An 11,193-nucleotide genomic window follows, 5' to 3' on the forward strand; every position below is an offset into this window, starting at 1 on the left:
CGATTTAAACTAACAATTTGTATCAGAGCCTAGGTTGGCTTGAGTAGAGATGGAGGAGGAAGAAAAAGGTAAAATTAATAACTTCTATGATATGACTGTGCTTCAAGCGTTGTGTACATTGGTGGGATGGCTGGAAGAAAGAGGGGAACTTAGTTGAAGAGGAGAATCCAGCGAAAGAGAAGGATGTTGGGATTCTTATTTGCTTCTCTCTTGAACCACCTTTGGCACTTATTGGCCAAATTGTTAATGGCCGGGAAGTTGTTGGTATTCGTGTGGTGAAGGTTAAACCCCATGATGCCTCGGTTGGAATTTCTTGGCAGAAAGATGCTAGGGAAGAAGCCGATGTTGAAGAAGAAGAGCTCAAAAGATTTTGGGAGAAAGAGTGTCTGCCATCGGAAACCCAAGTTGAATCTGTGGTTGATTTTGCCTCCCAAGATGAGGAGGTTGCAGATTGGAGTAAGGTAGCAGGGCAAGGAAGCCTCAGAGTAATTGTGACTTTAGAGAGCTTTGCAGATGGCATGGCCTTGGAAAAAATAAAGAGTCACTGCCATGATGATGAAGACAACCTTTGCATAGACATTTTCATAGAAGAATATGAGCCTATGGATTTGGATGATGAAGTGTAGGACAAAACATGGTTTTCTGGTTTGAAGCAGAAGCAACCATTAACGAGAGCCGAGGACAGTGGGCATCACTCCAAGCGGTTTCAGGCGTCACATGAAGAGAGGGGAGATATGGTTCATCAAGTTGATTGGATGGATGTGGATGATAGTGTCAACGTGGATGATGAGGAGCCTGAGGTTGAGAAGAGTTGCGTGAAGAAGCAACTTGAATCAACAGTTGAGAGTAATGTCGAGATGGAGATTCCCCCTGCTCCCGAAGTGCCCTTGGAAGTTGTAAAAACTAAAGTGCTAAATGTGGCCGTGGCTGTCACTGTGAAAGACATAGACATTGTGAAGGAACATCAGATCATGGAAGCAATGCTCGTCTCCCAGTTGAAGGATGAGGTCACTGTGAAACATAAGGACATTAAGGAGCTCCCTTGTTTTGATGGGAAACCAGAGTATAGTGTGGAGGCGATGCCGCTGGAGGAGTGCAAGGCATGAAATGTTGTGTTGCCTGTGGTGACAGATAAAATTCTGGAACATAGTCTGAAAGACGTCATTAAACTACAGCTAATGAACAATTTTTTTGTATATGGAAGATGAAAGGGAAGAATATACGATGACATAAAAGGAGGCCAGATCTGTTGGTTCTTCGCAGTTGTGGGTCTTAGAGTTAAGAGACAAAGACAGAGTCTCACGCCTGCAACATGGCATGGTGTCAATTTGCGTTAGAAGGCGAGAAATGGAGGATGTCAAGAGCATCGTTTCGTTGTTCGTGGCTGAAGTCGATGGAGTCTACATTGTTTTGGGGGTCTTTGATGGCCATGGCAGATTTCAGGCGACTTTGCACTACAAGGAGCGGATCCATGAGCCCTTTTATGTGAGGGCAGAGGAGGTCACAGAATCGAGTGATTTTAAGAAACATCATTTGCCCCTAGCTTGCATCCAGAAGATTATGAAAGCGGACGAGGATGTGCACATGATATCTGCAGAAGCCCCTTTTGTGTTCGCCAAAGCTTGCGAGGACCACCAATCAAAAAGTGATGATTGTTTTGCCCATGTTTTGATGACGGATTTGTTGAAGAAGTTGGTAATTTTGTAGAATTCAGTGGGTTTGTAGCAGAGCATGTTGGTGACCAAAAAATAGTTGTTTTTTACGAGATTAAGGAATCCGGGCAACGTATTTAGGATTGCATACAAACAAATGACAAGAAGGCATTGCTGGACATAGCAGTTGGTCCTCCAATAGCTATGCTGAAGGTTTTTAATGTTGTTCATGGGTTGGAGAGGTTGTTGTTGTCGGATCTGAGACTGATAGAGCACTATGCAAAGGACGAGTGTCTAATTCTGGCTCAAATTAGTGTGCAAGAGATAGTAGAAGGATGCTTGCTAAAACACCTGTTTGCATTTAATCGAAACATTACAGTTGGTTGGCCATTTTGATTGGTATTTGAATGATGATGATGATGATGATGATGATATGGATTTCCAGAAAGTAACAGATTTGAATGTAATGCATTTTGATTGTTTCGGTGCTCCAACCGTTTCGTCTGACGATAATGATAAGGATGTGACGGTTCTGTTGTCTATTGGTACCACTGAATAGGCGATGATTCTGATTGGCGAGCGTAGTCCTTTAGAGGGGAGCTTGGGGCCAGAAACTACCAGTGGCAAGGTTTGCATATGTTGTTTGACTGTTATCAAGGAATATCAAAATAATTCAGAAGCCAATAAAACCACTTTCCCATTGGGATGGTTCCACACCGGCCATATCGGTTATCTTGACAAGGACGGTTATCTTTTCTTGATCGATAGAATCAAGGAGTCCATTCACATTGGAGGGGAGAAAATATCACCATCGAAGGTAGATGCAGTGTTGTTATCTCTCCCGACGGTTGTCCAAGCCATGGCTTTTGGAATTGTCAATGAACAATACGACGAAGAGATGAATGTCGTCGTGGTTCTTCAAGAAAACATGATGGTTTTATTAATGAAGATCATTTAATTGTGAACTATAAAAAGAATTTGGCGAATCAAGCGTGCTTCAACTTGCAGGAGGAGAAAAACAACGAAGATTATAGATTTTAGATTTTATGTTAAGGGCGAGCATAGGAGCAGGAGTCCATCAAGTAATAAGAGATGAGGTTTTCGATTCAGATTTGGTTTGGAGAAGACTCATTCAAAGTGTGCTAGAACAGAGTATGGAAAAGTTAAAATCTTCCATGGGTCTGGTTCCATAAGGATCAAAACGGAGAGCAGGGGATGTCACGGTGCATGACTGTGTCGGTTGGTCTTCACGGGGGAGATTGTTGAGATGTGAAGCCCAACAGACACGTGACCTTTTGGCTCCCTCAACTCTTCTATTCATACTTGAATATGAATGTATAAATATGTGTGCAGTCTATGTACTAGATGATTTGGATATTGGTTAATAGATGATTTCCCTGCTTGAGAGTGGACGTAGGCATTTGCTGAACCACTGTAAATCGTGTCTGGTGTCTCATTCTTTAATTTTGTTTTTCTTTCATTGTTTTATGTTATTTCTCTGCTCAATTTAAACTGACTATTTTTACCTTTAATTTAATCTGGGTCTTCCTTTAAAATATACCATTTGATTTAATTTGAATTTTTTTAAAGATACACAATTCTGATGTATTTTATGTATAAGCTTACAAAATCTATAGAATATATTAGTCTTAAATATTTTTAGTTATATTGATCTAATCTCATTTTAATTTATATTTGTTTTCCATCATGGAATAGATTATATCTATATAATTTTATGTTAAAAAATGTGACTCAACCTTGCATTCTAATGTTAACAACACAAAAAAGTAAAATTTAGGCAATTTTAGATAGTTTATTTTGGTTCCAAATCATGTTGAAACTAATCTTGATGTTTTTATTGTTGAACTTAAGTCTACTCCAAAATCACTAATCTAAGAGAAAGGGATCAAACATTCTACATTGGAAGTTAGGCCTCCCATGTAAAAAATGTAAACATCTATGACAGAGATAATTTTAAGAAAGAGTTACACTTGTTGACAAACATATGGCACATCATAAGACATTTTTGAATGGAGATGATAGAGTTAAATTAAGTTGCCAAATTGATGAATGAATAATGATGATGTTATGACAAGTGTATAAAATATGATATTTTAGTCTTTGTACTTGCCTTACGATTTAGGCATTAGATTTTGACTAAGGATTTGGGTGGTTTTAGCTCATGATTTCCTCTTTATCATTTGATGATTTTCATGTACTATGCCTTCTATTTATTGGATGCTTGAGATGGTAGTTTGATAGTTTAGTTTTATAAATATTATCATGTTCTCTAAATATAGATTCATATTGGTATGTTGGTATGATATCTTGTAAAGGCTCGAGCTTGCAATTGTATTGTAACCCTTTTTGTGTTGCTAATAATACAATAAATTTGAGATTTGGAGGTGGGGATTTTTGTAAGGGGTTTTCCAAGTTATATGCTTTTGTTATGGTTGTGTACATTAATTTTGTGTTATGTATAACCTTTCTATTTACACATCGATCCACTTAGATTAATTGTGAAATATTTATTACGCTTCCTTTCATTTGGTATCAAAGCTTGATCATATTCATTATTGGGTGTTAGGATTAAAAGGATATTTTGTTCAAATTAAATTGGCTTTGGATAAGGTTGTGTGTAAAACAAAATCCTTTTTGTAGAGAATATGTCATGCACATCTCTTATGGATATGGAAAAGTTTGATGGTGCAAAAATAATCAAGCTATAGAACCTCGAAACAAAGGATTTATTGTTGGATTGTGATCTTTAAGGTCTAGTCATTGGAATAAATCTTGGAACCATGCAATAAAAAAAATTGATGTTTTGAAAAAACATGAGGAGCCTCATTCAAATTTAAGAAAATGTTTCAAGAAAATTCATGAAGAATGAATATTTTCTAAAGAAGAAGTTATATTCATTAAAGATGAGTGACAATGACTCTATTTTTGAATACCTAAATATGTCCAACACTTTGTTTTCCTAGAGTTCAAGCCTATTGATGTTGTAGCATTGTAAATTGTACACCTTAATTAGTGTGCCCAATTTCACACTCTCCTAGCACTCATTTTAGTATTTCTCATTTCTATATGCATCATATGACCTTTTTTGTAATTAATTAATATTTAATTCAATAATATGGTTCTTTTTCCACTTTATTTAAATGATAGACACTAAACAATGGTCAATGCCTATGTCTCCTATTTTTAACATATCACGCGTGTAGTCTTTACTAACCTAATTTTTCCAACTTTCCCAACTACCAATTCTTCCCAATTTCACCCAATTTGACCTAATTTGACCTAATTTGTCTAAATTGAGGTCTCTCGATGTCAGTCTAACTGTTTTGCCTTGTAGGGTTAATTAAATGTTCAGTGTGTATTCCCCATAACTGAATAATTTATTTAAATTATTTAATTATCTAATCATGTCATCGCAATTGATTCAATATCTTTATTTATTTAAAATTATTTGTCCTAATTTTTGAAATAATTTTTTTTTAATTTGTTTTATGCGATTCTCTCCAAATACTCTTAATTTTTGAATTTGGAAAACTAATATATTTCCCTATGTTATTTGATTGTCAAAAACCAATCTTAATTATTTGTCCTAATTTTCTTTTCCTAATTTTTAAAATATATTTTTTTTTATTTGTTTTATGCGATTCTCTCCAAATACTCCTAATTTTTGAATTTGGAAAACTAATATATTTCTCTATTTCATTTGATTGTCAAAAACCAATCTTTTTGGTAATATCTCATTCATTTTATTTTTAAATTAAAAAATGAGATGCAAAATTTGAAAATCATCTTTTTATGAGGAGATATTTAATAAATCTTATTTATTAATTTCCTGCATTTATCCTCTCATGTGGGGATAATTCTTGATTTTTAATTTTTAATTCTTCTATTTATCCTCTCATAGGGAGATATTTAATAATTTTTAATTATTAAATCTCCATAATTTCTCCAACTCACTTATTTGGTCTTCATGAGGAGATAATAAATATTTTATTTATTAATTATCCCTGATATCTTCTCCTTGATTTTTTCGATTTTCATCCATCTCTTGAATGGTAGCTTTGTTGCATGCTCAATCAAGTCCATTTGATGTCACAAAAATCAATTCGATCTTTGACCGTCCATTGAAATCTACATTTCTATAAAAGGAGGCCTATTTCTTCATTCAATTCATCTAGAATTTTAGTATCTTCATTATGTCAAAATAGCTTAGCAATAGTCTCATTTTTATTATTTTGTTAGAAATTAGCATTTCTATCTTGCATAGCCACATTCCTAGTAAATCTCGAATATCACATCCTTTCTTTCATTTCATATTTTTACCTGCACGATGAGAGCGACGTATCAAAATAAGAGATGAAAGGAAGAACAACTAAGCTCTATTGGAGAAACATGGTTTGCATTTATGTTTTCATTTTAGTAGTTTTGTTGGCTAGATTAGGATAATTTAGCATAAATTTTAACTATTTTGTGATTCTCTTTGATTGTTCTTTGGTTTTCATGATTAACCCAATTTTATTGATGCACAATCACATCATCTCTCTATTGTTTGGGCCCTTAAATCTAGATGTGTTCTTTATCTTTTATTATCCTAATTTATCCTTATCCTACCCAAAATTTTAACTTCCAAAACATATTTTGCATATCTGTACATCATGTTTGAGCCATTGATCTGGAATTACATTAGAACCCCTTTATCTTGCATCCCTAAAAAATTTGGGATAAAGTTGTTGAGACCAAGACTGTCACACTCCCTTGTTCCCACACTTTTTCCTTGAATTTCAAGAAGATAATTGGGTAGTTTTGCCCTATCCAAATTTATCTCTATGGGAAAATACACTAAATATAAGTCTTCCTAAAGGTGAATTGAATTATGAAATCCCAATATAAGGCAACCTCCTCAATTCGTTTCTACATCTGGAACATCTCATCTCATGCTATCATTATCATCTAATTCAAGAGTAATTATTCTTCCTCAAGAACAGATCTGATTCAAGGAGCAATAAATTACATCAATACATCTTCATATTATGTTTCAGTTATAATTTCATGATGGATTTTATGTGACTTATCATGTTTTTGCATCAAAACATGGATGACTTATGCCAAGAGCATTATAGCCTTGCCCTCAAAAGGCAGTCTTTCTAATTCAATTCAAGTTAATTTTATATTTTAATCAAGGTTAATTCCAAACTTAGGGTTTGACCTAGGAAAACCCCTATCCACAACACCCTTTCTCCCCTCTTGTGTGTAACTATAGGTCATTGACAGAGACATAGAGTTTAGGGGACCTTCACTAGACTGATACAGACCTATTCTCAGAAATTAGACATGATTTTCGTGGCTAGGGAACTTGGCATGCCCCTATGCTCAAGGTTCCCTCCAAATTTAGTGGAAAGCTTAGTCTTAGTCTCAGGAAGTAAATTATCAGATCTTGTCCCGAAATCAAAAGATGGGCATTTTGGGCATCTCGATTTCATAGACTTGGCTCTAGATTGTAGATATAGGTGCACATTCAAAATTACTATCCACCTATGTGTTTGCTATAGAATATTTGTTTGCTCATCAATCAATTGTAGCATTCTAAGTCATAGTTTCACATTTCTTTAACATATCTCCATAAGTCATTCACTTCCCAAAGCAACAAAAGAAGAAAAACCCCAAAAGTGTCATTGGACTGTCTTCTACAAGATTTAGTCAAATACAATCACTTCTTTAGGTGATTTATTATTCCAATGTTTGTATGAAAGTTTATCTTGGCCTTAGTCTTTCTCGATTCCATTTTCATCCATTACATTTTGGTGAACCTGACTCTTCTCACACTTGCATATATTTTGGTTTTAAACTGTATATTTTCATTGCATACATTGAGAGAACATTGCTTTTGTTGTATCTTTGATGGCTTATGAGTATCTTGTTTGATCCAATTTGTAGATGGAGTTGTTAAATTATTTTGCTAGTTCAATTTCAAGTTTTATTCAAGATTTTTATGATGTTTCCTTTTACCCATATGATGATAATCTAGCTATTCCTTTCATTCATAGTTATGGTTTACCCTCTCCTAAGGATCCTCCTACCCATGAGGACACTTTAGTGTGATAAAATATTATTAACACTTCTTTTAAACCTCTCTCTCCTAAGGATGAAGTTTTGATGAATGATGTGGATCTTTCTCCTAAAATGCTCCTCTCACATAGGGATATGCTAGAGGAAGAGGGTGATATCATAAACACCTTCCTTAATGTCACTTTATCTTCTATGCATGGCATTCCTCCTAGATATGAAGCATTGATGGATATAGTTAATCCTTCTCCCAAAGTTTGTCTTACCCATAAAGATACCTTGGAGCAAGAAGATGAAATCATTATCACTTTCCTTGATGCTCTCTCTCCTAAAGATGAGTCCTCAGAGAACAAAGAGCTTAATCATGTAAATATTATTCATGTTTCTAGTCATGTGAGGCCTAGATTTATTCAACATCCTACTCAACCCCAAAACCAACACGTGATTAATGATAACAAGCCAAAGACACCTTGTAACAATATCTCAAATGTTGCAAAATGGATATGTTGAAGAAGTGATATGAAAAGACAATTGGAGCAAAATTATGGTCCCAAAATACATCACAAATATAATTCTATTATCACAAAGTGAGATTCCAATGTTCTTCTCACTTCCATTTCTTCTCCTCCTCATCCTAAGAAACATGTTGATAAGGAAGTTAATCTTGTTCAGAAACTCATTGCCTTAAATTCAATATATTAAAATTTCAAAACTCAAAAACTTTTGTAAGCAAATTTTTTAACCGATTTTTATCTTTTGTACGTCATATAATTTTACTTTACATCGGTTTAAATGTAAATTGTTTGGAGGACAAACATGACTTATAAATTTATTTATAAACAAAATATTTTTTTGTAAAGTTAGATCTCTTATCTTTGATTATTCATCTAATTTGTTTCACATGTTTTTGATAAAGATGAACAGGTTTTACATGGACCCAAAACCAAAAGTTTTACAACAACCGATCATCAGCCAAACAGACATGAACAAAATAGGGGAGCACCCTCGAGCAGTCACAAAAACAAAAGAGACACAGATAAACAAGACAAAAAAGAAAGAAAGACTCTCAATTAAGAGAGAGCACCAGATCCTTGTTCTTCTGGATGGAAATCTTATTGATTTCCTCTAGTTCCTCCATAATGAATCTGCAGGTACCCTTGTTGCTGCTCCTGCTTCTATTTCTGGAACTAGGACCAGTGGTTTTGCTGTCTCCAACAGCCATATCTTCCCCTCCAATATCTTTCACCAGTTCACTATGGTAGGATCTGTAATCAACAACCATGGCATTGATCTTTTCAAGCCCCTCTATACTGTTGTTCATGGTTTCTTTTCTTATGTCACCAGGTTCTTGAGAGTTTTCTTAATCTCCACCATAGACTGTTCCATCTTTTCAATTCTTTGTTCATGATTGCAGTTCATCACCTCAACGTCCTAGGAGAGCTTTTGGGTCATAATCATGAGTTTCTCAGATTTGTTGGGCTCAGGGGAAGTAGTGAAGATATCAATAATCTCTTTAACCCCCTCTTTGAGGGTATCAAATTCGCGCTCCACCCACTTCCATCAGCTCTCCTGGCTTCTGGTAGCTTCCATAACCATATTCATCAGGTTACCAATCCTCTATATCCCATTGTTCTATTCTTTGGCCATGTTCCCTTGTTTTTCTTTCAAGACGTTGATAGGGATGTCCAAATTAATTCCCTGATCTGAAATCTTCAGACCATGGTCCTTAGCCACCAAATTTTTCTTTTTAGAGAGGGGCTCAGCCTTAGAGATTAGTTTGTTGGTGGTTTTGTATTTGCTAGCCACCCATCTGGGAGGATTCTTGCTTCTAAATGTCCTAGGGGTAACCATCATCTCCCCTTCATCCGCAGGTTTATATTCAGGGTCATCAAGAGGAACCCCACTTTCTTTCAAACTGATTTCCGAGTCAGAGACATCCTAGATATCTTTCTGTTGGCCAGTCTCAGATAGAGGGGGCACAACTTCAATGGATTTAGCGTACTCCATGATGAGCACAATAAGTCCCTCGTGGAGAACAGGGTTGTTTGGATTCTCTAAATGTTTTTCGAGGCTATTTTCAGGAGAGGAGGCCAGATAGAAAAGAATATAAATGATTTTACCATGTCTAAAGTGATTTATTTCACATGTTCTTATGCATTTATTATTTATTTCATTCTCATGTTCACATATCCTTATACATTTGTCTTATTGAATAGTTTATTACACACAAATAATCACATTTATTTTCATATACATGTTATCCTTTGTGATCTAGCCCCTTTTATATCTTTGGACTAGTTCATAGTCAAAAAGTCATTAATGCTATCACCAGGTAGTCTTGCCTTAAATTAAATTTGTACTAATATCCTACTTTCACCATAAAAAAATAGCAGGTCTATTCTAATTTCTTCTCTAAAGTTAAAGAACAAACTCAGTTTCACTTCTTTTATAAAAGATATTTGAAGTGCTTGACAAAGAAGTATTTGAAAAAACATAATGTCAGAGATTGGCTGCAAGTGATAGCATCCAATAAGGATCGCAATGTCTTAGCTCATACATTTTTTTGTCTATGCACTATAGTATTTCAATATTTTGTTAAACCATGAAAATAAATATAATACTGTGATCATTTTTATGTAATGTTTCTTCCTCTATATTTAATATATAAAAAAAAATCGAGTTTATTTCATTAATTATTTATACATTGATTGTCATTGATTATAAATATATAAAAAAAAATGTTTATCTCGCGAAAAACAAGTGAATTAAAAGTCCAACTTACTTGTTGTAATTTCTTTTGCATAATTTCAATATTAAAAAAAAAAGTCCAACTAACTAGGTACATGTACATTGAACACCGAAAATATGTGGCATTGAACACCGACACGAAATAAAGGCTATGGCCCATGGGACGATGAAGCGTTAGGTGACATGACATTTGGGTTGTAGAAATCCTATGTATAATGGGACCCACAGGAACTAACAATGGATATGCAGTGATATTGCCTTATGGTACGCACATCATTGAAAGTGAATGGTTAACATTTAGCCTTTAGGTGGCTTTAATGCTAGCTTGTGCGGACACATTATGTGGTTGAACTAGTACATGCGGAGGAATGATGATAGACTTTGTGATTAATGCCGAAGGCCACCGCCATTGTATGTTAGAAATTAGAATTGAGTGAGAGGTTTTTAAATCTTAGGTGGATTAGAATTCTTGGTATCATACTATTTGCACTTGCAACTTTGTCTTGGGTTTCCTAAGCAGCATGGAAGTCAATTTCTCCTTCCATACTGATAAGAAATTAGTCCAATTTATCAGACAATTTACAGACAGGAGGCTAGAAGGTTTGTTCTTGTTTAAGGATGAGCGGTTGTACGAGAGAGTGAAAATGCTGTTAGGAGAGGAAATTGTCCATGTAGGTCATCGCTACAGAACAAAAATGGAGGCATTATCATT

The sequence above is a fragment of the Cryptomeria japonica genome, chromosome 3 (assembly GCF_030272615.1).
Source record: "Cryptomeria japonica chromosome 3, Sugi_1.0, whole genome shotgun sequence".
Lineage (NCBI taxonomy): Eukaryota > Viridiplantae > Streptophyta > Pinopsida > Cupressales > Cupressaceae > Cryptomeria > Cryptomeria japonica.